This window comes from Vombatus ursinus, unplaced genomic scaffold (assembly GCF_900497805.2).
Source record: "Vombatus ursinus unplaced genomic scaffold, bare-nosed wombat genome assembly UNPS02014768.1, whole genome shotgun sequence".
In the NCBI taxonomy this organism is placed as follows: Eukaryota; Metazoa; Chordata; class Mammalia; order Diprotodontia; family Vombatidae; genus Vombatus; species Vombatus ursinus.
In genome coordinates this window covers 6,916,955-6,940,019 of record NW_020954546.1, presented here as the reverse complement: position 1 = coordinate 6,940,019, position 23,065 = coordinate 6,916,955, and the positions used below count along the sequence as shown (strand labels likewise).

Genomic DNA, 23,065 nt, shown 5'->3' with positions numbered 1-23,065 from the left:
GCTAGCTATAGTCATAAGAAAAAATGTTTCAAATAATTAGAAAAATGCAAATTAAAGTAGCTAAGAGATTTCATCTCAAACCCCTTTGTGATTGGCAAAGTTGACAAAAAAAATAAAATGACACATGTTGGAGGGGCTGTGGGGAAACAGCCACCCTGATAAACTGTAGGTGAAACTGTGAATTGGTAATAGGCATTCTTTTGTCACGATGCCCACAAAACGTACTAAACTATGCATACACTTTAACTCAGCTATACTACTACTAGGACTGTGCATAGAGATCAAAGAAAGAGAAAAAAGTCTTATATGTACAAAATTATTTATTTGTTTTTTAAAGGATATTTTATTTTTCCCAATTACATTTGAAGACAGTTTTTGACATTCATTTTTTACAAGATTTTGAGTTTCAAATTTTCTCCCTCCCTCACCTCCCCTCTTTATAAAATGGTAGGCAATTTGACATAGGTTATAGATATGCAATTATGTAAAACATATTTCCATGAATCACAGTTGTGAAAGAAGAAATAGATCAAAAGAAAAAATATGAAAAAAATCAAGTAAGTGAAAAAAGTGTGTTTCCATCTGCATTCAGAGCCCATCAGTTCTTTATCTGGACGTGGATAGCATTTTCCTTCATGAGTCCTTTGTATTTGTCTCAGATCATTGTGAGGCTGAGAAGAGCGAAGTCGTTTAAAGTTGAGCATCACACAATGTTGCTGATACTGTATACAAAGTTTTCTTGGTTCTGCTTATTTCACTTTACAACAGTTCATATGAGTCTTTCCAGATTTTTCTGAAATCTGCCTGCTCATCATTTCTTATTGCACAATAGTATTCCATTATGTTCGAGTACCACAATAGTATTCCATTATGTTCAAGTAGCCATTCCCCAATTGATGGACATCCCCTCCATTTCCAATATTTTACCACCAGAAAAAGGGCTGCTAAAATATTTTTGCACAGGTAGGTTTTCCCCCCTTTTTTATGATCTCTTTGGGATACCGACCTAGTAGTGGTATTGCTGGTCAAAAGGGTATGGACAGTTTGGTTGCTCTTTGGGCATAGTTCCAAAATGCTCTTCAGAATGGTTGGATCACAACTCCACCAACAGTGCATTAGTGTCCCACTTTTCCCACATCCTCTCCAACATTTATCATTTTCCTTTTTTGTCGTATTAGCCAATCTGATAGGTATGTGGTGGTAGAGTTGTTTTGATTTGTATGTCTCTAATCAAAAGTGATTTAGAAAATTAGATACTCCCTACTCAAAAATAGGCAAGCTGAAAAATAGAATTGCCTATTCAAAAGAGTACTTCTTCATGATTTCTTTATCTGAAAACTGCTTGTTCATATCCTTTGACCATTTATTAATTGGGTTATGGCTTGTATTTTTATAAATTTAACTCAGTTCTCTATATATTTGAGAAATCAGGCCTTTATCAGAGACACTGACTGTAAAGATTGTTTCCCAGCCTTCTGCTTTCCTTCTAATCTTAGTTGCATTGGTTTGGCTTGTGCAAAAGCTTTTTAATTTAACATAATCAAAATTATCTATTTTATATTTTGTAATGCTCTTTGTCTCTTGTTTGGTCATGAATTCTTCCTTTCTCTATAGATCTGACAGGTAGACTATTCCTTGAGCTCCTAATTTGTTTATGGTGCCACCCTTTATGTCTAAATCATGTACTCATTTTGACCTTATCTTGGTATTTGGTGTGAGATGTTGGTCTATATCTAGTTTGTGCCCTATTGTTTTCAAGTTTTCCCAGCATTTTTTGTCAAATAATGAGTTCTTATCCCAAAGGCTGTGGTCTTTGGGTTTATCAAACACTAGGTTATTGTGGTCATTTACTACTGTGTCTTGTGAACCTAATCTATTCCACTGATCCACCACTCTGTTTCTTAGCCAGTACAGATAGTGTACAAAAATATTTGTAGCAACTCTTTTGTAAACTAAATTGGTGCCTATCAACTGAAAAATGGATGAAAAAATTATGGTATATAAATATAGTGGATAAGATAGCTAAGTGGTGCAGAGGATAGAGTGTTGTGCCTAAAATCAGCAAGATCTGAATTAAAATTCACCCTCAGACAATTACCACTTGTGTGATCTTAGGCAAGTCATTTACCTTCTGTTTGCCTCAGTTTCCTCAATTGTAAAATAGAGATAATTATGGTACCTATTTCCCAGGGTTTTTGTGAAGATCAAAGGAGGTAATATTTGTAAAGTGCCTGGTACATAGTAGGTGCTGTGTAAATGCTAGCTAGTATTATTATTATTGTGCTATTAAACTATATTTAACTATTCTACTATATTATTAGTATTATACTAATAGAGATTATGAAAGAAATGGTCTCAAGGAAACCTGAAAGATTTCTGTAAATAGATGCAGAAAGAAGTGAACAAAACCAGGAGAATCATTTATACAATAAACAACATTGCACAAACCAACAACTTTGAAACACTTGAGAACTCCAATCAACAAAATAATCAATCATGATTTCACAGAACTAATGATGAAACTACCTACCTCCTGACTTTGAAATGGTAAACTAACATGCAAAATGAGATGCATATTTTTGGAAATGGTCAATATGAGATTTGTTTTGCTGGACTATACTTATTTGTTACAATGCTTTTTTTTTTTCGTTTTTCTTTTTTCTTGTCCCAGTTTTTTTGGAGGGGGTGGTTGAAATGGAAAGGAACAAAATACTTGATAATCAGATGTCATTTGCAAAAAAAAGAGAGAAATATTTATTGTAAAAAATAAGTAGATAGGGAGGGAGGTACATAGATAGACAGACATACATATATAAAATGAGAAAGTTGTATTAGATCACTTTCAGTTCCTGTAATTCTACTATTGCCGGGTCCCCCTCCAGCTCTAAGTGATCCTATAATTTTTGCCTGAATATGCATCAGAGTATTTTCTTTAATAGGGAAATAATTGAAAGACAACCAGCAGTGAACATCATGAAAAATTAAATTAACTACATCTTTAACAACAACAACAACAAAACGATTAATTTCGGAATCAGCCGTCTGTCTGCAGTCGGACTTGTTAACTGTCAGCTGAGAGAGGCCCAGACTCCGGAAAGCAGTTGCAACTGTAAGTGAGAGGGTTCTGTTTTACTGGTACTTCCTGACTTCGTGATTTGTGAATAGAGTGTTGTGTTGAGAGACAGCTGAGAGAGGTCTAAGGAATCGCAGAGCATATCCTTAGCTACGGAAATAACTTTATCTGAGGCAACAATGAATACATAGTTTTAACTGTCATATTGAAATTTCTTTATAGTACTCTTAATAAGACGTAGAAAGTAGCTTGTAAGGCGGCCGGTTAGCTCAGTTGGTTAGAGCGTGGTGCTAATAACGCCAAGGTCGCGGGTTCGATCCCCGTACGGGCCACTTAGTTTTAAAGCCCTCCTGCACGATTTGTTCGAAAGCCATATGTTGTGTCTCGATGTACTCGCGTTTTAAGCTCGCATTTCGTATCAACTGGCTTCAGTCTATGGGAAATTGGGAATGCAATCTTTTCCCCGCCTTATTCATCTGGGGTATTGGACTTTGTTCTTATTTTACTTATGGTGCAGAAGAAAACAGAATGATACCATTTGAGCAAACCTTTGGGGGACAATAAATCTATTAAGGAAGAACTTTCTAACAATTCTAGGTACTCAAATACAGTAGTGGGTGACGACTCTTCCAGTATTTTGGTGGGAGGCTTCTTGTTCAAGTAGAGGTTAATTGGATTGTGTAGCCTCTGAAGTCACTTTCAATTCAGACTCAGTGACTGTGATTGAGTGTTGTGGAGAAGGAAATGAAAGTATTATCAGAAAAATATAGCTATATTTGTATTCAATTTCTTCTTTTGAACAGTGTCTTGAAGTCAGGATGAAGCTGAAGTCCAGATAAACCCTTTGATACCAGCTGTGTGCTTTATTTCTGTCAGTTTTAAAATGGGAATCCTAATAGCACCTATCTCCCAGGTGTCTTGTGAGAATCAAGCAAGATAACATTTTTAAAAGGAAGGTACATGACACATTTATTATTTGGTCGAGTCTAACTCTTCCTGAAAACATTTGGGGTTGGCAAAGATAATGGAGTGGTTTGTCACTCACTTTACAGATGAGGAAACTGAGGCAAACAAGGTTAAATGACTTGTCCAGGGTCATACTGAGGCCATATTTGAACTCAGGTTTTCCTGACTCTAGGTTAGGCACTCTATCCACTCCGTTGCTCCCACTTGACACATAGTAGGACCTTCATAAATAAATGCTTGTTTCCTTTCTTAGTGACCATCCTTGCTTCGTCAGAGTAGGCCACCATGCCTCAGTTGCAGTCTCCTTGCTCTGCTCCTGTGGACCCTTTCTCCACTTGCAAAATTCTTCCTGGAACCTCAGTTTTGAGGGAAGGTCTTGACTAGCCATCCCTCACATTCTGGGCTTAGTTGCCATGCCCCCATACAGCATCTTCCTTTCTCCCTCCTCCTCCTTTTACAGCTCCCCTTTTATAAATCATCTTCTCTTATTAGACTGTAAGCTACTTGGGAGCATTGGCTTTTCTTTTTGCTTTTATTTGTGTCACCAGCGCTTAGCACAGTAACTGGAACATAGGAAGCTCTCAATAAATGCTTGATTTTCTGACTGAGTCTACAATGAGTGTAGCCTGAGAGTGACTTGGACTGTAGACAAGAATGGCTGATGTGACCAGAGTTTCTGAAGTGCTTGCTTGTGCATTGGCTCTGGGAAGTTCCCAGAAGCTGTAGTAGCCAAGGCCAGATTTCAGTCTGTCCTGATTGAAAACTGCATGATTGGGGAAGGATGGACACATCCTAGTACACTCTCTGTTTTTAGACTCTTCCCTTTGGCAAGCTATTCGTGGGGCTGAGACATCTTGGCCTTTCTCATACAGGAAGCCTGAGTTTCTTTTTGGCAGGACTCGAGAGAGGTGTGGGGGTTTTCCAGAGACAACAGGAATAGGAGGTGGGTGAGGCTGTGGATGAGAATAGAGAGATGGAGAAGAAAGAGGTAGCTCTTGAAGGTGAACCCGAAGAAAGACTCTCCAGAACAATGGATTTTAAGTCCGGGTCTGCTCACAACAGTGGGGGTGGGAGGTGGTGGTGGCATCCAGAAGTATGCTGGAACCATTCACCGACTAGAGGGAACCAATTGTTAAATTTTCGGTGTGAGCATTTACATCTCGAAATCACCAAATGATAGAAATCAGCGCTTGATTTTTTTTTTTTTTTGTTTTACTGATTGTCTAGACAATGAAGTGTTGGAGAAAATGGTAATAATGCAGGTTAAGCTTAATTGCATACATTAATTAATTAATTAAGCTTAATTGCATACATTCCCCCACCTTCCCCCAGCCCGTTGTCAAACCTTTATCAGCACACCAAGAGTTATGTTATTTCTCTTTCTTCATCATCAACGATCATTGAGCGATTTTTTTTTTTTTTTGCAAAGGAGAGTCACTAAGCATAGACAGAGGAGCAAGAGAAAGCATCTGCCATCTTAGAAGGCCTTCCAGTCTATTTGGGGTTGGAGGGGGCGGGACGTTTTCCTAAAATGACAACAATAGGAACGAACACCATCTCGGTGGGTATCGAGATTTCTGCTCCCCTGTGGGAGGCAACAGTTTTGTAACCTGGAAAACTCTGGTCCGAGGCAGAGAGACTTGGAGCAAGTCCATAGCTGGGAAGTCTCAGCCAGCACCGTCCTGTATCAGGGATGGGATGATTATGTAGAGTAACGGGTGGTGGTCTGAGAAATGTATCCTGGAAAGTGGCTGAAGAAGAAGCTTCAGGAGAAACCGCCAGAGAGGCAGAGAACTGGACGGGCGTGGAGAGGGGAGCAGAACAGAGCGAAAGTTTCAGGGGCAAGCAAGAGCTAAACGAAAGAGCTTTCTTCGTGTCTGAGATGGAGCTTCAAGTGTGAGGCTTTCGCTCACGGGCGATGTTTCTTGGAGCCAGTGGTGACAATACTGTACAGTTTAGTGTTCAATATACTATGTTTTCCATATTTACAACTCCCGTAGTTATATTTACATATAAATATGTACATTTCCCACGGAAGTGAATTTTTAAGGGGTAATAGTCCTCCTGTAGTAGGTGGTTTCCGTAGTGTAGTGGTTATCACGTTCGCCTCACACGCGAAAGGTCCCCGGTTCGAAACCGGGCGGAAACAGTCGTAAACTTTTATTCCTTGCCCGACCCCATAGAGCGCCACTGCACCTTCGCCAGGCAAAAATAGCAAAGGAATAACGCTTTGTTGCATCCCCGTATGGGAGGCAGACATGCTTCTCTCATCCCTCAAACTGTATCTAAATGTACCTTTGTATCATTTCAGTAAATTGTAAGATAAAAATAGAGATAAATGTCAGTGTGTGTATATTGTTGTTTGTCCGTTTTTGAAGAGGACCGGTGACATCATGGGTGATTTCTTGACTTGCTCGTAAATTGGGTTTAAGTGAGGCAGCATTTGAGTAATGTCATCAGCCTCACTCTCCCTTCATCAAGGAAGTCCAATGGCAGGACAAAATTCAAGACGACTGTTGATAGCCCAGGATACAGCGGACGACCTTGCCATCTTCGATGTCTAACCAAGCTCTAAGCGATCCACAGTGCCTGCTTCAGCTGCATTCATGGCCGTTGGAACAAATTGTTCTCATCTGTCCATTCCGCCGGGGGAAGTCTTCATGTGTTTGGGGTAGACATCCCTCTAACTTACCAACAGGCCTGAGGTCCCTCAGTTACTCTCAATCTGGTTTAGCCCATCTGCCGAGACTGTCGTACGGGGTGTGGCCACTGCGCAGGCCACCGTTTCTTGGAGCCACAGGTGAGAGCTGGATGACAGGTGGGCACCAAAGGTAGATGAGCAGCCTTGAATAGGGCTTGGCAAACCCTCAAGTCAGAGGAACACCCCAAGTATGGGGGGAGTGAGATCCACACACATACATATACATACATATACATATGTATGTATACATGTATGCATACTAGGTGATACATAACCTACCAGACTGAAGGGGCAAACTGCCATGCCCATCTTTGTATTGAAGGAGTTTGCCCCTTTTTTCTGGAGGGATAGGAAGATGAACTAATTGCGACAAACGTTGTCCTCTTGAATCTTGTTCCTCCTTCCTCTAGACTTGGTCTAGTGTCTTTAAAAAAGATTTTTAAAAATTATTCACATATAATATTTCTTAACCAGATCACAATTCAGTTTGTATCTTATTTTGAACACTTCCACTAACGGTGCTGCCTGAGTAAGGATAAATAACTATCTCTTACTCCTTTTAGTGTTCTAGGAGGTACCCATGAGGGCTTGGTATACACTGCAAATCCTGTCAGTTGGGGCCTCCATTCCAGTGTGTTTTGCCCAATAGCAGTCACCGAGTGGCAGTTAATATCTAACTTATATCATCAATAGACTCAGTGATTAGCATAGTAGTATCATTTAATCAATTAACATCAGTTACTTTTTACAAAGGGATACTTACAAAGAAGATAGAATAAGAATAGAAATACAAATCCCTCAACACCAGGGAGCACATTCTCCCATACCTCCTCAGTCCCTGGGGAAATGACTCAAACTTAAGTTTACTTCCATATCATAAGCAGCATAGTCAATGGACAAAGTCACTTCTTTGTTTCAAGACACCAGTAGTTTCATTGCTGATTCACTGATGGGCTGGATTAGGTCAGGGAACTTTAAATCTTCAAGGGACTTGACAGTTTACTCTGACGAGTGCCCTAGTACCTGGCGCTTTCCTGACCTTTCCAAGATCACAAAGCCAGTCTAATTCTTCAATCTCCAATATTCCACCTAAGGCAGAAAAGAATAGATACCACTTGTTCAATATGATTGTACATGTTGAGAAAGGAATTTGTAATTTTCATATTAATCAATATAATACATGTAATGAATATCCTAATAACTTAGTTTTCTCAAGCCTCTCTGGCTTAGGAATCTGAGGTCATAATGCAGCTTAGACTGATTATTCAAAACTCTGACAAGGTTCACAATCACTGGACCCTACATGAAGCGAATCAAAGATTGAAGAACCTGTTCCCCTCCCTGAACTCTGGTTCTGTACTTTAGGGGAGGTGATCACAACCCCCAAAGACTTGACTCCAGAATTGTTGTACTGTGAGACCTAGGGGTTTCTCTTGGGAAACCACTAATTGACTGAATCCACCCCCCCACCCCTTCCCCAGTTGTGATTTAAGTATATAACCTGTGCTTTTACTTCAGCTAAAAGAACATTCCTCACACTGAAATTGATTAATTAAACTACTTGATTGCTGGCACTCCAGTCTCTAGGCCTGCTTTGTGAGGCTCCCAGCATTCTCAGGTTAGAGATTGGCTCAGTAAAAATCTGGCTAACCATGTATATATATAGCCTATATCGAATTGCTTGCAGTCTTGGGGAGGGGGGAGGAGAGGGAGAAAAAAACCTGGAACTCAAAATCTTATAAAAGTGAATGCTGAAAACTATCTTTACATGTAATTAGAAAAAATAAGATACGATTAAGTGAGGAAAAAAAAGAATAGATACCACAGGGAAAGAAGCAATAACAGGGCCATGTGTTCATGGCTTCAGGTGGATCTGGGTAGTAAGAGTAGACTGTTGTCGCCTTCCTACTCGGCTTACAGCAGTAATCGCTTCTTTGTTAAAATGAAGCCAGACAAGAAAAATGAGAGATGAGACAGTAACAGACAGAGAGCGCAAGAGACCCACAGAGAGATACGAAATGAAAGAGACACAGAAAGAGACAGAGGTAGAGACACAGACACAGGAAGAGAAAGACGGAGGATGACACACAGAGACAGAGGAATTTTCTCCGTCTCCCTCTCCCCCACTCTCCCTCTCCCCTTCCCCCTCCCTCTCTCTGTCTGTCCCTGTCTCTGTCTCTCGTGCCCTTTGTCTCTGTTTCCACCATAATCCCGTTCTCCCCTCCTCTCCACTTCTGTTCAAAAATCACAGACACGTTGCTCTCCAATCTCTAGGTCACTTCTCTAAAATTTCTTCTCTCGCCCATTTCCCGGCTTTCCCCAATAGGTTTCCCTTTGATTTCTCGAGTTGGCTGTGACTGAGGCCGGGGCCAAAGGCGATCCAATCAAAAGGGAAGTGAGCTTCCCTCCGGGGGGTCTGCGGATTAGAAAAGAATGCTAATGAGGTGAAAACAACACAGAAAGGCAGCGAAGAGTTGGCTCTGAAGTGCTGCCTCATTAGTTTCATCCATCTCTCTCTGCTAAGACCCTGTTTGGTCATTGGCGTTCTGCCTCGCAGGCTCCCGGGTAATCGGTCAGAACCCAAACAACTCCCAGCTGGTGCTCAAGAGTGGATGGAGGGTGGAAGAGAGAGTGGCCTCTGGGCGAGAGCGTGAGTGGGCGCGGGCTGGAGATTGGTGCTGTGTTTTGTGCAAGCGTGCATGGGGCGAGGCTGTTAGAAGCGCATGAGGTGGGAGTGGAATGCGGGTGATTCGGCTTCCAGACCAAGTTGTCTGTTCCCCTAAGGCAGGGCAGGGACAGAGTCCGGAAAGCAGTTGTAAATCCACTACAAAATGTAAGTAAACAGCAAAAGAGCGAGAAACTCCGGGTGTCGGACACATGTCTTGCAGTAAATTCTGAGCAAAGTTCTGTTCAGTTGCCGGTGGAGAGGGAAAGCAGAAATCCGATGTTGTTCTCTCAAGTTTTTCCGGGCTTTGTATCCTAAACGTCCAGCCAAAATGTTTTTCCTTTTAATGTAATTTTCATAGAAGAATTACGTATGTTGGCCGGTTAGCTCAGTTGGTTAGAGCGTGGTGCTAATAACGCCAAGGTCGCGGGTTCGATCCCCGTACGGGCCAAGATGTTTTGGAGCTCGCTGGGTAGCTGACTGAGGTTTTCATGAAGAAACTCAAACGAAGTCATTCAAGCAGTTTCTTATGAACCTCTAAATGTACTTGGAATACTAAGAGTCCTCGTTAACCATGTGCTTATGTGTGTTGTCTTGCACGTGTAGGGACCGGAGTATATCTCATACGTCTATATTCCTAATGGATCTGGGCTTCTTGAGTGCAGATACTTATCCAACGAAAGAAGGCAGTCTACAGTGGACGGTTATAGGAGCGTGTTTTTTACCTTATACATCTCAACAATTTTATCATAACACCGAAAATAGTATGCCTTTCATATTTCCAGGTGATAGCCAAAATACATTTATTAAAAATTGTGTACCAATAACGTGCTAAGCACTTGGGATAAGAAGAAAAGAAGAAAAAAAATCCTACTCTCAAGTTTATATTCCAACGTGTAAATAACTAAGAACATGATATATACAGAGTAGATGCAAGATCATTTCAAAGAGGAAGGCATTAGGACCTGGGGGGAGGAGGGAACCAGGAAAAGCATCCTATTGGAAAGTGGGATTGGAGCTGAGTCTTGAAGAAAGCCAGGTAAACCAAGCCTCAGAGTTGAAGAAGAAATCATTCCAGTTATGGGAGACAGCCAGTACAAAGGGACCACAAAGTAAGCAGAGTGGCCAATTTGAGGAACGGTAAGGAAGCCAGTGGAGGGCACAAACTATGAAGAGCTTTAAATGTGAAAGATAGGAACTTATATTTTATCCTGGAGGTAACAAGGATCTGCTGGAGTTGATTGAATAGGAGGATGACATGGTCAGATCAGAAATTTAGGAAAATCACTTTGGCAGCTGAATGGAGGGGGGATGGGATCGGGGGGAGAATTGAGGCCTTTGCATTAATTAAATAGCGATTGCTGTTGTGCAGGTGAGAGGTGATGAAGATCTGAACAAGCGTGTCGGATTGTGTGAGAGGAGAGAAGAGAGAGGGCTTCTGTGAGAGAGAACAGGCATAGACGTGATGAGATTTGGCAGTGTATTGGATATGTGAAGTTAATTAGGGTGAGGAGTTAAGGCTAATACCAGGTTGGGAGCCTGGGTACTGGGACAATAATAGTCCCCAAAACCATAACAGGGAAATTTGAAAGAAGATAAAGGTTTTGGGGAAAAGATGATGAATTCTATTTTTGCATGCTGAATTGGAGATGCCAGGAGACAACTTAGATGGCCAAGGCAGGATTCAGAAGGCTAACAGGCGAAATAAGAATAAGAACAGAAGGAAGTCAGATTCTTCAGCTCACTGGAGCGCTAAGTACCTTGGTGGAAGGAGTGTGGTAAGGAATCCTGAGACGTCCCAATACCAAGCTAGAAACTGGGACCTCAGACATCAGCTACTCTACAATGCCTGTTTCTTCCTCACCTTCAAGTATCCCAATCATTTCCAAGTGACTCCACACTATAGCACCTTACATCTCTCATATAGGGCATATTTACTCACTCCATTCTACTCTCACTCAGGGCTAATTTCTCAGAGAAGGATCATTACCACATGTTTACACCCAAACTCTCCCAGGGTCCTAGGGGTAACCTTATTGTCACATGTCCCTTACCACTTCAGCTTGGGAGCCCTGACTCATATCTTTTCATTTACTCAAAACCAGCTACTCACAGTAATGACAATTTTAGATCTTAAATATAACTGTTTACCTAACAAAATAATAATATCACAAGTACTTATATATTAAAGTAAATACAGAAATAGTAACTATAACATAATCCATGAATAAACTTGGATCACCTCTCTCACCAATGTTCTCAGTATCTGTCTATGTCTATGGAGATGGCTTAGTATACACAGAAATGTGCCAAGGAAACACATGGGTTAGGAAAACCTATTCGCTAGAGGGTAACTAACAGGTCCAGGACAATAAACCTCAGTGTTATCTTTCTGTCTCAGGAACAATTCATAAAATTCCTTGATGAACATAGCTTCTATGTTGAACAGATAGCTCCACTGCTAAACTGAGATGATCCATTCTGTGCTTACCTAACACTTCACTGAACATGATGGTCTCAGTCAAACTGGTCAATATACTAAGTGACTTCTCTGCTTTCAAATTACTCCCCTTACTTGAACTTATTTCTTAACAGCAACTGTAATATCCATCACTTCCAGCCTCAACCTTAACTGTTACAATTATGAAATCTGTTCTTTTACCTCTCTCTCCCCTCTTTCTGGATTCAAACTCTGGGTCCTCTCTCAGAATGGTCCAACTTTAGTTCATGATGAGTAATCAAATTCTCATTTTCTCTCTGTGATTAAATAGACATTTGTCCCAAAATTATAAAACAGGTAATAATGACATCCATATCACTCTTGCATACTACAGCTTGTCACAATCAAAAACAGTAACTATTTTCTTAGAATTCTAATCATATGAAAAGGGACATTAACTCACCTTAGGGAAGCAGCAGCGGGGAGGAGCAGAAGTGAGTTGTATGTAGAGTGATCTAGGCATTTTCTTCTCCCTGCCCCCCCAACCTGTTCCAGACAGCAAGAGGATGAACATGGTAGCTTTGTATAGCTTCCTAGCATCACCTGCTACTTCCCTATCCTCAAGCATCTCTTACCCCTTCTGCCTCTTTTCACATTCCCCAGTATTTAGCACAGTGCCTGGCACATAGTAGGTGCTTGATAAATGTTTATTGATGGATTGATTCTGTTGCTCCCTTTCTCCCACACTATTGTGTGTGAAGGGAAAGACCACTGTGGGTAAGCATTTCTTTGTTCTGGTAAACTTTGTTTTGCCTGCTTTCACCACTTCTTTTTTTCTTAGTAGAGGACACTGGCCCTCTGCAAACTCCTGTCTAGGGCTGGCCCTCACCTACTACAAATTTGAACAGAGTGTTTGGGGTTTCCTGTGCAAGACAGGAATGGTGGCAATGAAGAGAAGAGACTGATGAGCTGTGAAAGGTGTCAGACTTCTTCCAATTAGCTGCTTCACAGATCAAATGTGACCTAGATAGGACTTAGTTATCAAGAAAAATTAGTTTAAAAAAATGTAAATGTCAGGTGATTCACAGGGATGAACTCTTCTATGTACCAGGCCCTAATAAGAAAAAAGAAAGACAGTCCCTGCCCTCAAGGAGCTCTTATTCTAACAGAGGGAGGCCATATCCAAAAAGAAGCTGAAAAGCAGGGGCTGGGAGAATGCAAGAGGGTACCGGAGGCAGGTGCATGATGTTAATAGAGTGGAAACCAACCAAAGCAGCTGGTGGGAAATGTAGACGGGGCTGGAAATTCTGAGCTTTCAATAAAGGGAGGCCTTGGGGGTTTTTGCTCTGGCCTCCAGACCTCCAAACAAGAGGGGAGAGGCAACTGAGGGTGCTAAGGAGGTGTTGAGTACCAAAGCTGAAGCAATCCCCAGAATGAGGAGATTTCTGCTGATGAGCTTATCCTGGGGGAAGAATGGTGCCATAGAAACCAAGCAGAACAGCTGGTGCAAAGTAAAGCCGGAGATTACCTGTCAGTTTCTTTAAGGAGATGATCACCACTAGGAAGTTGCTGCAGGTAAAAGTGCTACGAAAGCCCAAGGCATGCCCTGCCTTGCCAACAGATCTGGGCTTGTGAATGTCACAGACAGGCACTTCAGATATGAAAGTGAAATACCTTTCCAGCACTTCCTCTAAAATTGCCTTTTCCTCCCCCAAAGCACATACCAGATGTGATGGGTTACTGTCGAAGGTTTTAAGGATTTCTTCATAACTCAGTTTGTGAGCATTTTGTGTGTAACAGGATGTTTAGGAAGACCTATGTCCATTGCCATATGGGAATTTATTAGTTGAGTTCCCAGACTGCCTTGCAACTCTGACTAATAGCCTCTATGCAGTCTGAAAGGAGAAGTGAGACCCTAGAGTGCAAATGTGGATTAAGGGTGAGACCCAGAAGTGAGCAGTCAGGTGTGTGTGTGTATGTGTGTGTGACATTAGACTAAATGGAAGAGTCACCCTGAGAGACAGATCCTCTGCACTGGTGGCCCTTGCCAAGGGACTGCAACCAAGCAATATCCCCCACTCTCACCACGAGTATTCCTTGATAACACTGTTAGAACTGGTAAGGAAGTAAAAGCTGAGATTAAAAACAAAAAAAGGGAGAGAGTGAAACTGAACTATGAAGTCACACAGAATTATTATAGTGTCTAGAGCTGTTCATGCTGCCTAAAACAGAACTGGTGAATTTTTGGTTTTCCATTCCTTTTTTTTTCCACAGGAATTTTCCGCTCTCCCTTTCTCTCAAGAGAAAAATAATATTGTTTCCCAATTCTTGTTTTTTTAAAAGTTTGTTTTGCTTTCTGTTTCAAGGTTTCTCTGAGATGAAGTGATTATCCACTGAATTGTGCACCCCTGTGTGTTTGAACAAAGACGGAGAGGGAAAGGCAGTAAGCAGAAAAGCATGAAAAGTGGAAGGGGTAGGACAGAAGGAGAGGAAGAGAAAGAAAGAAAGAGACACACAGAAAGACACACACAAACAGAGAGAGAGAGAGAGAGAATGTGAATTTGTATAACTCTTGAGACCTTCCTGACACCTCGGGGAGTCAGAGCAGTCCAATGCAGATCTGCACCTGCTGGGAGAGTAGTTCGCTCAGGAAAAGTTAAAGTGATCTGCCCAGGTCCAAGCAGGTGGTGTGATTTTAAGAATGGACTTGAACATTCAAATAGTTCTTATCTCCAGCCCGCTCCGGGCTGTGTTTTCTTCCCCGGTCAGTCACAGAGGCACTGACCGGGCGTGTCCTCTGGCTGTGTGGGCCGAGCCAGAGAGCCCAACTTTGACCAGGAGCTCAGCTCTGAAACCATGACTCAGCTGTGTGCGGTAATAGACTCATATTTGCGTATTCGGCCGAGGTCAGTGAGCTTGTGTCCCTTTTCTGTTATTTCCTTATGAATTTCATGTGCAACATGAATATGTCTTTAGTCGCTCCGCTCAGAGATTGTGACTATACCAGTAGACCAGAGTGTGTGTCTGGCCTGAGTTTCAGATTGCTATGGCAATGCCCACACACTGCAAGAGAGCGTGCTGGTGGTCTGAGGACAGTGGCCGCACTATTTTCCTGCAAGACGTTTCATACAGCGGATCCGGCTGTGTGTCTTTGATCCACTGACGCTCCAGAAAAAGGACGCTTTTCTTGGTGGCCAAGGAACTTTTGTATAATAGGGTGGGGCTCTCCAGACATATCCCTTTGCTTTCTGATTGGCGCCCCTAATCCTAACTCCTATATTCTTTCAACTTAGACATACACCTGGCACCCCTACGGACTCATATTTACCCAGTAGAAAACGTCTTTAAAACCCATTTCATAAAACCTACCTTTAAAACAGCAAAGGATTCCAACTCCGATTTATGTACCTTCGCTCGGCCTTTTGTTGCGTAGAAAGCTCCAGTGGCGCAATCGGTTAGCGCGCGGTACTTATAAGACAGTACAAGAGCGAGTAATGCCGAGGTTGTGAGTTCGATCCTCACCTGGAGCAGGTGTTTTTTCTCGTGCTTAAAAAACTGCTTGGATTTTTACTCCACAACAGCTATTGTGGGTGAATGGTGGGTTATAGATTTATGATAGGCTATTCGTTTTCTGTGGTTTATTGTTTTGGGTTGAGGAAGGTCTTTTGCAAACAGCAAGATAGACAGACATTAACTTATTAGAACTTTGTAAAATGGTATTGGTTTGTTAAATTGTATCACTATGTATTTGGAACTTTGGAAGAATGTGAGTTATCAAGTTTAATTGCCAACTGGGTCACGTGGACCTTTCCTAAGATTCTTTAGTTCAAGTATTCAAGAAGGCATTCAAAAAGAGATGTCCCAGTCACTAAAGAATATATAAGATTTGGGGCCCTGGATTTGGCAAACACACTTCAGATTTGCTAAGGACAGCAAATGTCAGACCTGGTGGGAGAATGGAAGAGTAGGATAATTGAATAAATCAATAATCACCCCACTAGTAAGTGATAAGATGCTCAATCAATCTCAGTCATAGTATTTAGACTGTGTGAAAAATCTTTGAAGGCCATTGGATTCTGCAATGAGTTTGCAGGTTTGCATTTAGGGATTTTGTAATGCTCTCTCTATCCTACATAAGAGCATAGAGTTAGCTGGAATTGGGGAGTTCCAGTCAGTTGCATGCTGGGGAAGAAAGTGAGAGAGTGTTTTCATCAAACCTGCAAGGAGGAACTTCCTAGGGTTGGTGGTAGGAGAGGGAAGAGAGGCTTTGACTTTATTTTTTTTCCCCTCACTCCTTGGGTTGGAGGAGGATCTTCAAAGGATCCAGAGGATGTTGGACTTCCTAGGGGCATCTCTGGTGTGACTGACAGGAGAGTCTGCATTGAGAGGCAAGGACATACTATACACAGATTCACAACCACACAAGGAGCTCAGCAAAGAAACTACAACATGGGTAAAGGGAACTTCTTCAGTAGGAGAATGAATAGAAGAAAAGGACTTCTAGCAATCAGGAGTTGGGTCATCCCTTTGCTTTCTAGGCTTTAAGACTGCTTTCCCCTGGACTCTGCACTTCTGTAAGACTATCAGAGACTTTTGGGGATGACACTTTGTATCTCCTGTTCTAATTATACCACTTTTGCAAATACTCCATTAGAAAAACAATTTTGTCTGCCTGACTAAATTAATTTGTAGCTGATAATCTTGGGTAGGAGGGAGGGGCGTTGGAAAGCACGCCAGTGGGATCTTGGGCCAAAGGCATAAGATAACCACTCTTAACTCCTCAGGGGGAACTCTAGAACTCTGAGACGGAGGCATAACCTTACTCTGGGACTCAACATTTGTCTATTTGAACTGAAATGAGTGGAGCATTTATTAAGTGTATGTCAGGAACTGTGCTAAACACTTAGAGATAAAAATACAATCAAGCAAGACAGTCCTTTTCTTCAAGAAGGTTGCAGTCTAATGGTGGAAGAAAACATACAAAGGAGCTAGGAAAAAGGTGTTGGTGAAGAAATAGCCAGAAAGAAGTAAACAAACTTCCACCCATCTATCAGTGTGACATTCCTACCTAAACCCACAAAACTGGCAGTTAAAGCCAGTGGGTCCAGTGTTAATATAATATAACATAGTTAGTATAATATAATGTAATATAATATGTAATATAATAAATGTTACTATGCACTAGAAACAAAGGAAGAGTCAGAGGGAAGACCTATGAGCTGATGCAAAGTGAAGTGAGTAGAAAAGAACAAACAATATACACAAGGACCTTAGCAGTGTAAATGGAAGGAACAACATCAAAACTGTGCATTGTACAATTATAATGACTGATATTGGAAATGAAGAGTAGATATGAGAATGTACCTGTCTTATGTCAAAGAGGAAGGGGACTAAATATGGAGGTAAAATTAATTTGTTTTGCTGAATTTCCTTCCCTCTCTTTATTTTTTATTTTATGTTGTGAAAGATGGCTCTCTGGATTGAGGAAAGGAGGGGATATATTTAGAAAAGATTATGTAAAAGCAAAAGGTATAAATTAATTTTTAGGAGTTAAAAGTAACCGACTACAGTTAAACAAATAAAATTCATTAATAAATATCTATTCCCTTGATGTTTCCTTTAACCCCAAAGGAAGAGCTGGGTTCTGAGAGATTGAAGGATTTCACTTTTCTAGTGTGCTGAAGAGCAGGCAAGAATGGCCCAGGTGGTGGAAGGTCATGATCCTAGGGAGACTTGGAATGGAGAGCAAATGGGGTGAAGCCAGGAAAGAGGCAGGGAATAGTTATCTGTAGTGAAAGGGGGATGTGGGAAAGGAAATGCAGATCATCAGCTGAGAAACACAGACAGAAGATACAATGAGTCAAATATGTTTACTAGGTGTCAAGTGGACTTATTAGAAAGTGGGGCAGTTAGGTGGCAAAGTGAATAGAGCACCAGGCCTGGAGTCAGGAAGATCTGAGTTCAAATGTAGCTTCAGACACTTACTAGCTGTGTGAACCTGGGCCACTTAACTCTGTTTGTCTCAATTTCCTCATCTGTAAAATGAACTGGAAAAGGAAATAGCATACTACTCCAGTATCTGCCAAGAAAGTCCCAAATGGGGTCACAAAGAGTCTGAAATGACTAAACAACAAGTAGAAAGAAGAGAGAATGCCTCATCGTCGTATTTCAATGGCTAGTCTTGACTTCAACACAAATGAAGTATGCTTTTTGACTGAAGAAGCTTCAGTTCAAACCCACATTCATTACCTAGAATGAAACTTTTTTCATTTCCCCTAGGGAGTCCTTGAATCGTATTAAGGAATGTGAAGGCAATCCTATTCAAGGAAACTAAAACAGAATCATCCTTACCATCAACAATTTAATGAGCATCAGCAGATGCAGTATGTTAAGGTGTATAAAATATGGTTCCTGAGCTCAAAGAGTTTGCTATTTGATTGATGAGCCAGGAGGTCAGCAGAAAAAGATAAAAAGCAAGGTCAGGTAGCATTTGCTACATCCCGCATGACAGGTCAGCACTGAAAATGAAGATTTTTGTAGAGTCATCTGTTCAAAGTTGTTGGTTACCCAAGAAGAGTGGATGGATTTTATTTGGAATGTTATTAAAATATGAAGGAATATTTGAACTGGTGAGACCAGTGAGTTTATGGGCTTTAAGTGCTACCTCTTATAGATGAAGCAACTCAGGTCCAAAGAAATAAAGTGGCAATCACTACTGATTAGCATTATGGTTGAACTAGGACTAAAGGCCTTATAATATTGGTCTCTATTGAGCAGATTAACTATCTGGGTCAGTAATATACTTGTACAATGCATTGCTGAGCAATATCTGAACACTCAGTTTAGCCAGGGAAGGGGGCAGATTCAACCCAAAAGTTTGCACCTTCTTCTCTCTTGATTTTTCAGGGTTTGCCATCAGTTGTATTGACTGACTAATTAAAGTTATCCTGTTAAGGGTATTCTACAAGTAGGACAAATCGTACTGGCAAATGGACCACAATGTTTGAAAGGATCAATTTTTTTTTTTTTGCCATGATCTCTATTTGGGGCAGCTAGGTGTCAAATAGATAGAGCACCTGGCCTGGAATCAGGAAGACTCTTCCTGAGTTCAAATATGGCCTCAGACACTTACTAGCTGTGTGACCCTGGGCTAGTCTCTTCACCCTGTTTGCCTCAGTTTCGTCATATGTCAAATGAGCTGGAGAAGGAAATGGCAAACCACTCCAGGATTTTTGACAAGAAAACCCCAAATGGGGTCACAAAAGTCAGACACGACTCAATAACAACTATCAAATTATAAAAGTTTAATGTGTCAAGAAATATAAGTGATATAAAATATAGGATATAAATAGATAAAAGAAATAAAAAGATAGACCTTTGTTTGGAAGGATCTGGTGATCAAAATAAAAAACAAAACCCCAGCAAACTGGACAATTAAAAAAATTGTGAAAACTAAGCTCCACAAGTCTAGGTGAAATACTTCAGCCAGGGATCAATAGAATGAGTGATCCCTGACTTTGAATTCCTGCTTATCTGAGTACACTTGTTGTAATTCTTTTTGTATTGATGTGACATCGGTGCCCATCAGCTACCTACTTGGTGGGCTTGTTGCCACACCTGGCTTGTTTCCCTTTTTTCTGCAACCTATAATAAATAGTAAGCTGTGACTTAACTAGCAAGTGCTCAAACTTTATAACTTGGCCTGATCCTCAAGCCACAGCCAAGTGGTTTCACCAAAGGCTAGTTAGCCACTTTACATGTGCTGACATTTCCAACAATAGGAGCAGGTTCTTTGGAAGATGGGACTGGTTCCTATTAAGTCTGTGTTCCAAAGGACTTTGCTTTCACGACTGCTCTCATCTCTAAGTGACCCTAACAGTGGACCCTTGTCCAGGGTGCCAGTCACTGTTCCAAGCATTCATATACGGGATAATGGTAGCAGAAATCTCACCTAAGAGTCTGGAGGCTGTGGATTGTAAAAGATGCACTTTCCCTGGGAGAGAACTATTGGCTTGTGGCAAAAATTAAACTAATTGTTATGCCGTGACTCGGATTCGAACCGAGGTTGCTGCGGCCACAACGCAGAGTACTAACCACTATACGATCACGGCTAGCCATGAAGCAAGACGTTACTGAGCTTTCTACTAGACTCTTCTAGAAGCATTTAAACCCGCCTTCTCAAGGAAATTACCATTTTAGAAGGTGGGGGTGGGGGTGGGGTGGGGTGGGAATTGTCCTACTTCTCTTCCCTTTTTGATGACACCTCCAATCCCTCTAATCTAAACTCGATTCCCAAGAATGGAGTTCAGTATGGAGAACACACTGTGAAACCACAACCCAAGGAGCAATTACAACACAGCTTCTACTTTCCATAGAATTATGGCACAGCCCATCTTCTCTTCATTCCCAAGGAGAAAAAAAAAGGCCAAGGTCTCCCACTGCATCTGGGGTCATCTCCAGCCTTCCTGACCTATATCTTGCCACTGGACTCAGATGACCCTGGAGGAGAGAGTGAGACTGATGACTGCATAGTCTTGCCTCACTTAAATCTAAATCTCTTGCAAGTCAAGACATCACCACCCTCCTGGTGTCATTGGCGCTCTTCCAACGAAGGACAAGTAACAACCCAAGGAAATACAACAGAAATACTTCCCATTCCACAACACTACACCCTCACACACCTCTCTCTGTTTCTGTCTTTCAGTCTCTCCCTTTTCCCACCTCCCTACATTTCATCTCCTAAAACTGACAGTTTCCATCTGACCAGAAGGAGAAGTCACTTTGCTTCAGCACACATTATAAAGTTGTCAAGGAACAGTAGAGATGCACACTAGATTTCCCAGGTGAGAGCCCAAGTGAATGTTTCTCCCTGTGACAGAAAAGGAAACCAGGAACCAATAAAATGGACTTGGAAGAAGAATGCAACTGGCTCTCGGTCTGCACAACTCTGCTCTTTCTTATCATTTCCTGAGTAAAGCATAATAGGTGGACAAAAATTAAAATACAAAAGAGTATGAAATCTGGATGCTCTAGAACAACCAAAGAAAAGTGATGGAGAGAAGGCTGGTTCATTCTGCTTCTATACAAACTCAATTCCTGATCAGCCATTCTTGTCACTAATACTTCCATCTCCAGAACCAATCACATCCTCACTCATGGCCTGAAACTGGCTCCCTAAAGTTTCCACAGGGTTAGATTGGAAGCAGGCAGAGACCATCTGTGTATGGTTCAAGGACTGGCCATCCCAGCCCTCAACCACCTTGTAATCATTTTGTACATATAATGCATATATTCATGCCACAGGGGTCTGACTTGGGAACTTGTGTGTTGAATGTGCCTATTTCTGGAAGTTCCTGAAGATGACATGGTATGAAGGGGTCTGGCCCTCTACTTCTTAACATGAACAGATATTCTATTTCCACTCAGCTTACCTCTTGATGAAGAAAAGCCCTTCACGGCCAGTTGTTGAACTAGAACTGTGAGGTAGACAAAATACTCCCATGGGAGAACAACTCCAGTCCTCATTTTTGCTTGACTGATCCCAGTAAGATAGGCTGTGAGCTTCTGGGTGAAAAGAGGCTTCAGGCCCTCCCTACCCATTCCCTACTCTGACTCGTCAACACAAGTCACTTTTATTTGCCCCTTTGTATTTATTTTTTTCTGGTCTTAAGGATAAGAAAGTTAGAATAAGCTTTGACCTTAGAAGCTTCCAAAATTTTGGAGTGGGAGTAGTCAAAAGTTAGGGAGTCCAGTGAGGACTGAAGTCCTCAGCACCAGAGTAGATCACAGGCAGGCAAGTGAGAGACTTGAAAGAGATAGTCTCTGAGATACCTTCTAATTTTCAAATCTTAGCATATTTGGATGCCTGGATCTATAACTGTACCTGCTATTTCATTCTTTGTCACGTTTGTGTTTTCCCCTGTTGCAGAAGGGCAAAGGGGGGAGAAAAACAAGGGATTTCTGAGGCAATAGATAAGAAACCTTTCTAACTAAGGAATAAGGAGTTTTCTCCTTGGCCTCCAGGGCAGTAGATTTAATCAACAATGAGCCAAAGATCAAGGAGAGACTAAACTTTTTTTTTTCTTCCTGGAAAATTGGCAACACAGAAATTTCAACATAAAGGGCATGTTTCTTCCTGGTTTCAAATTGCCTGTGAGGCAAAGGTAATAAACCCCTACAATACAGAAACAGCCTGTAGGGTGGACCTTTTGAGAGCAAGTCCCACATCTGGTACTATTGGGTAGGGACATCCTAACATTGTTTTATGGTTAACAAAGCTTCTGAACATTTTTCTTTCCCTCTGGCTGTTTCTAACCTGAAGGGCCAAATGGAAAAGTGGACCAGACTTGCTTTGGAGTCTGACGCATCTGGGTGCTTGGGAGAGGAGTGGGCTTGGATATTTTACACTGAGATATCTTCTTCTGGGGATTCCCAACACAAAGAGCGTTCTCTCTAAGCACAAACTTCTCTTATGTCTCCCCTCCCTGCTCACTCTTCATGGGAAAGCACCAGAGCCACAGTTCTTTGCTTGTTTCAAACTATTTTGCCCCAGTAGTGTAGTTTTCCTGCTTATCAAGGATTCTTGAGGATGTCACACCCTAAGCCCCAACAGATCATACCTGTTATTATCCACTGAGATTGTCTTTGGGGGTGTGGTTATCTGCTTTTTCATGCACAGACAACAACAAATATTGAGCTCCATCTAAGCACAAAATCCTGTACTAGGTGTTAGGGACACAGAGGTAAAAACCAGGCAGTGCCTAACCTCATTGAGCTTTACCTTCTCCTGGGGAAGTATAAATGCACATAAGTATGGGAACCTCAAGCATATACAAAGAAATGCAAAGAATTTCATGAGGCAGTAGGAGTGCTAATAACTGGGATCTATGAGCCAAGTGAGACATTTAGGTAGGAGAGGTCTTTCACAGGAGGTGACACAGGAGCTTTTCCTGGAGGGAAGCTGAGGATTCTGGGGTGCCTAGGTGAGGAGGGATTGCACTGTAGCCAAAGGGTACCATTTGTCAAATGCACAAAGACCAGAGATGGTCTGCTGTGTACATGGAACCTAGCAGGATAGATGGACTGGCGCAGGAGTAAGGGAAGGGGAAGGTAATACAAATATGATTGGAAAGGTGGGGTGGGTCAGACTTTGAGAAACTTAAAAGCTAGAGTGAGGGTTTTGTAGGCAATAGAGAGCCATGCTGGAGACATTGAAGAGTT

At 41.6% G+C, this 23,065-nt stretch overlaps 5 non-coding genes across 5 annotated transcripts; 4 read left to right on the top strand and 1 right to left on the bottom strand.

The window, feature by feature from the left end:
- The first annotated feature begins 3,331 nt into the window (after positions 1-3,331).
- On the top strand, positions 3,332-3,405 carry TRNAI-AAU. The gene has a single exon. It is a non-coding gene; the product is annotated as a tRNA-Ile (tRNA).
- A 2,710-nt stretch (positions 3,406-6,115) lies between these two features.
- On the top strand, positions 6,116-6,188 carry TRNAV-CAC. Its single transcript has one exon. It is a non-coding gene; the product is annotated as a tRNA-Val (tRNA).
- Positions 6,189-9,782: 3,594 nt separating this feature from the next.
- On the top strand, positions 9,783-9,856 carry TRNAI-AAU. The gene has a single exon. It is a non-coding gene; the product is annotated as a tRNA-Ile (tRNA).
- Positions 9,857-15,281: 5,425 nt separating this feature from the next.
- TRNAI-UAU lies at positions 15,282-15,375 on the top strand. Its single transcript has 2 exons — positions 15,282-15,319; positions 15,340-15,375. It is a non-coding gene; the product is annotated as a tRNA-Ile (tRNA).
- A 4,509-nt stretch (positions 15,376-19,884) lies between these two features.
- On the bottom strand, positions 19,885-19,956 carry TRNAH-GUG. The gene has a single exon. It is a non-coding gene; the product is annotated as a tRNA-His (tRNA).
- Between the last annotated feature and the right edge of the window lie 3,109 nt (positions 19,957-23,065).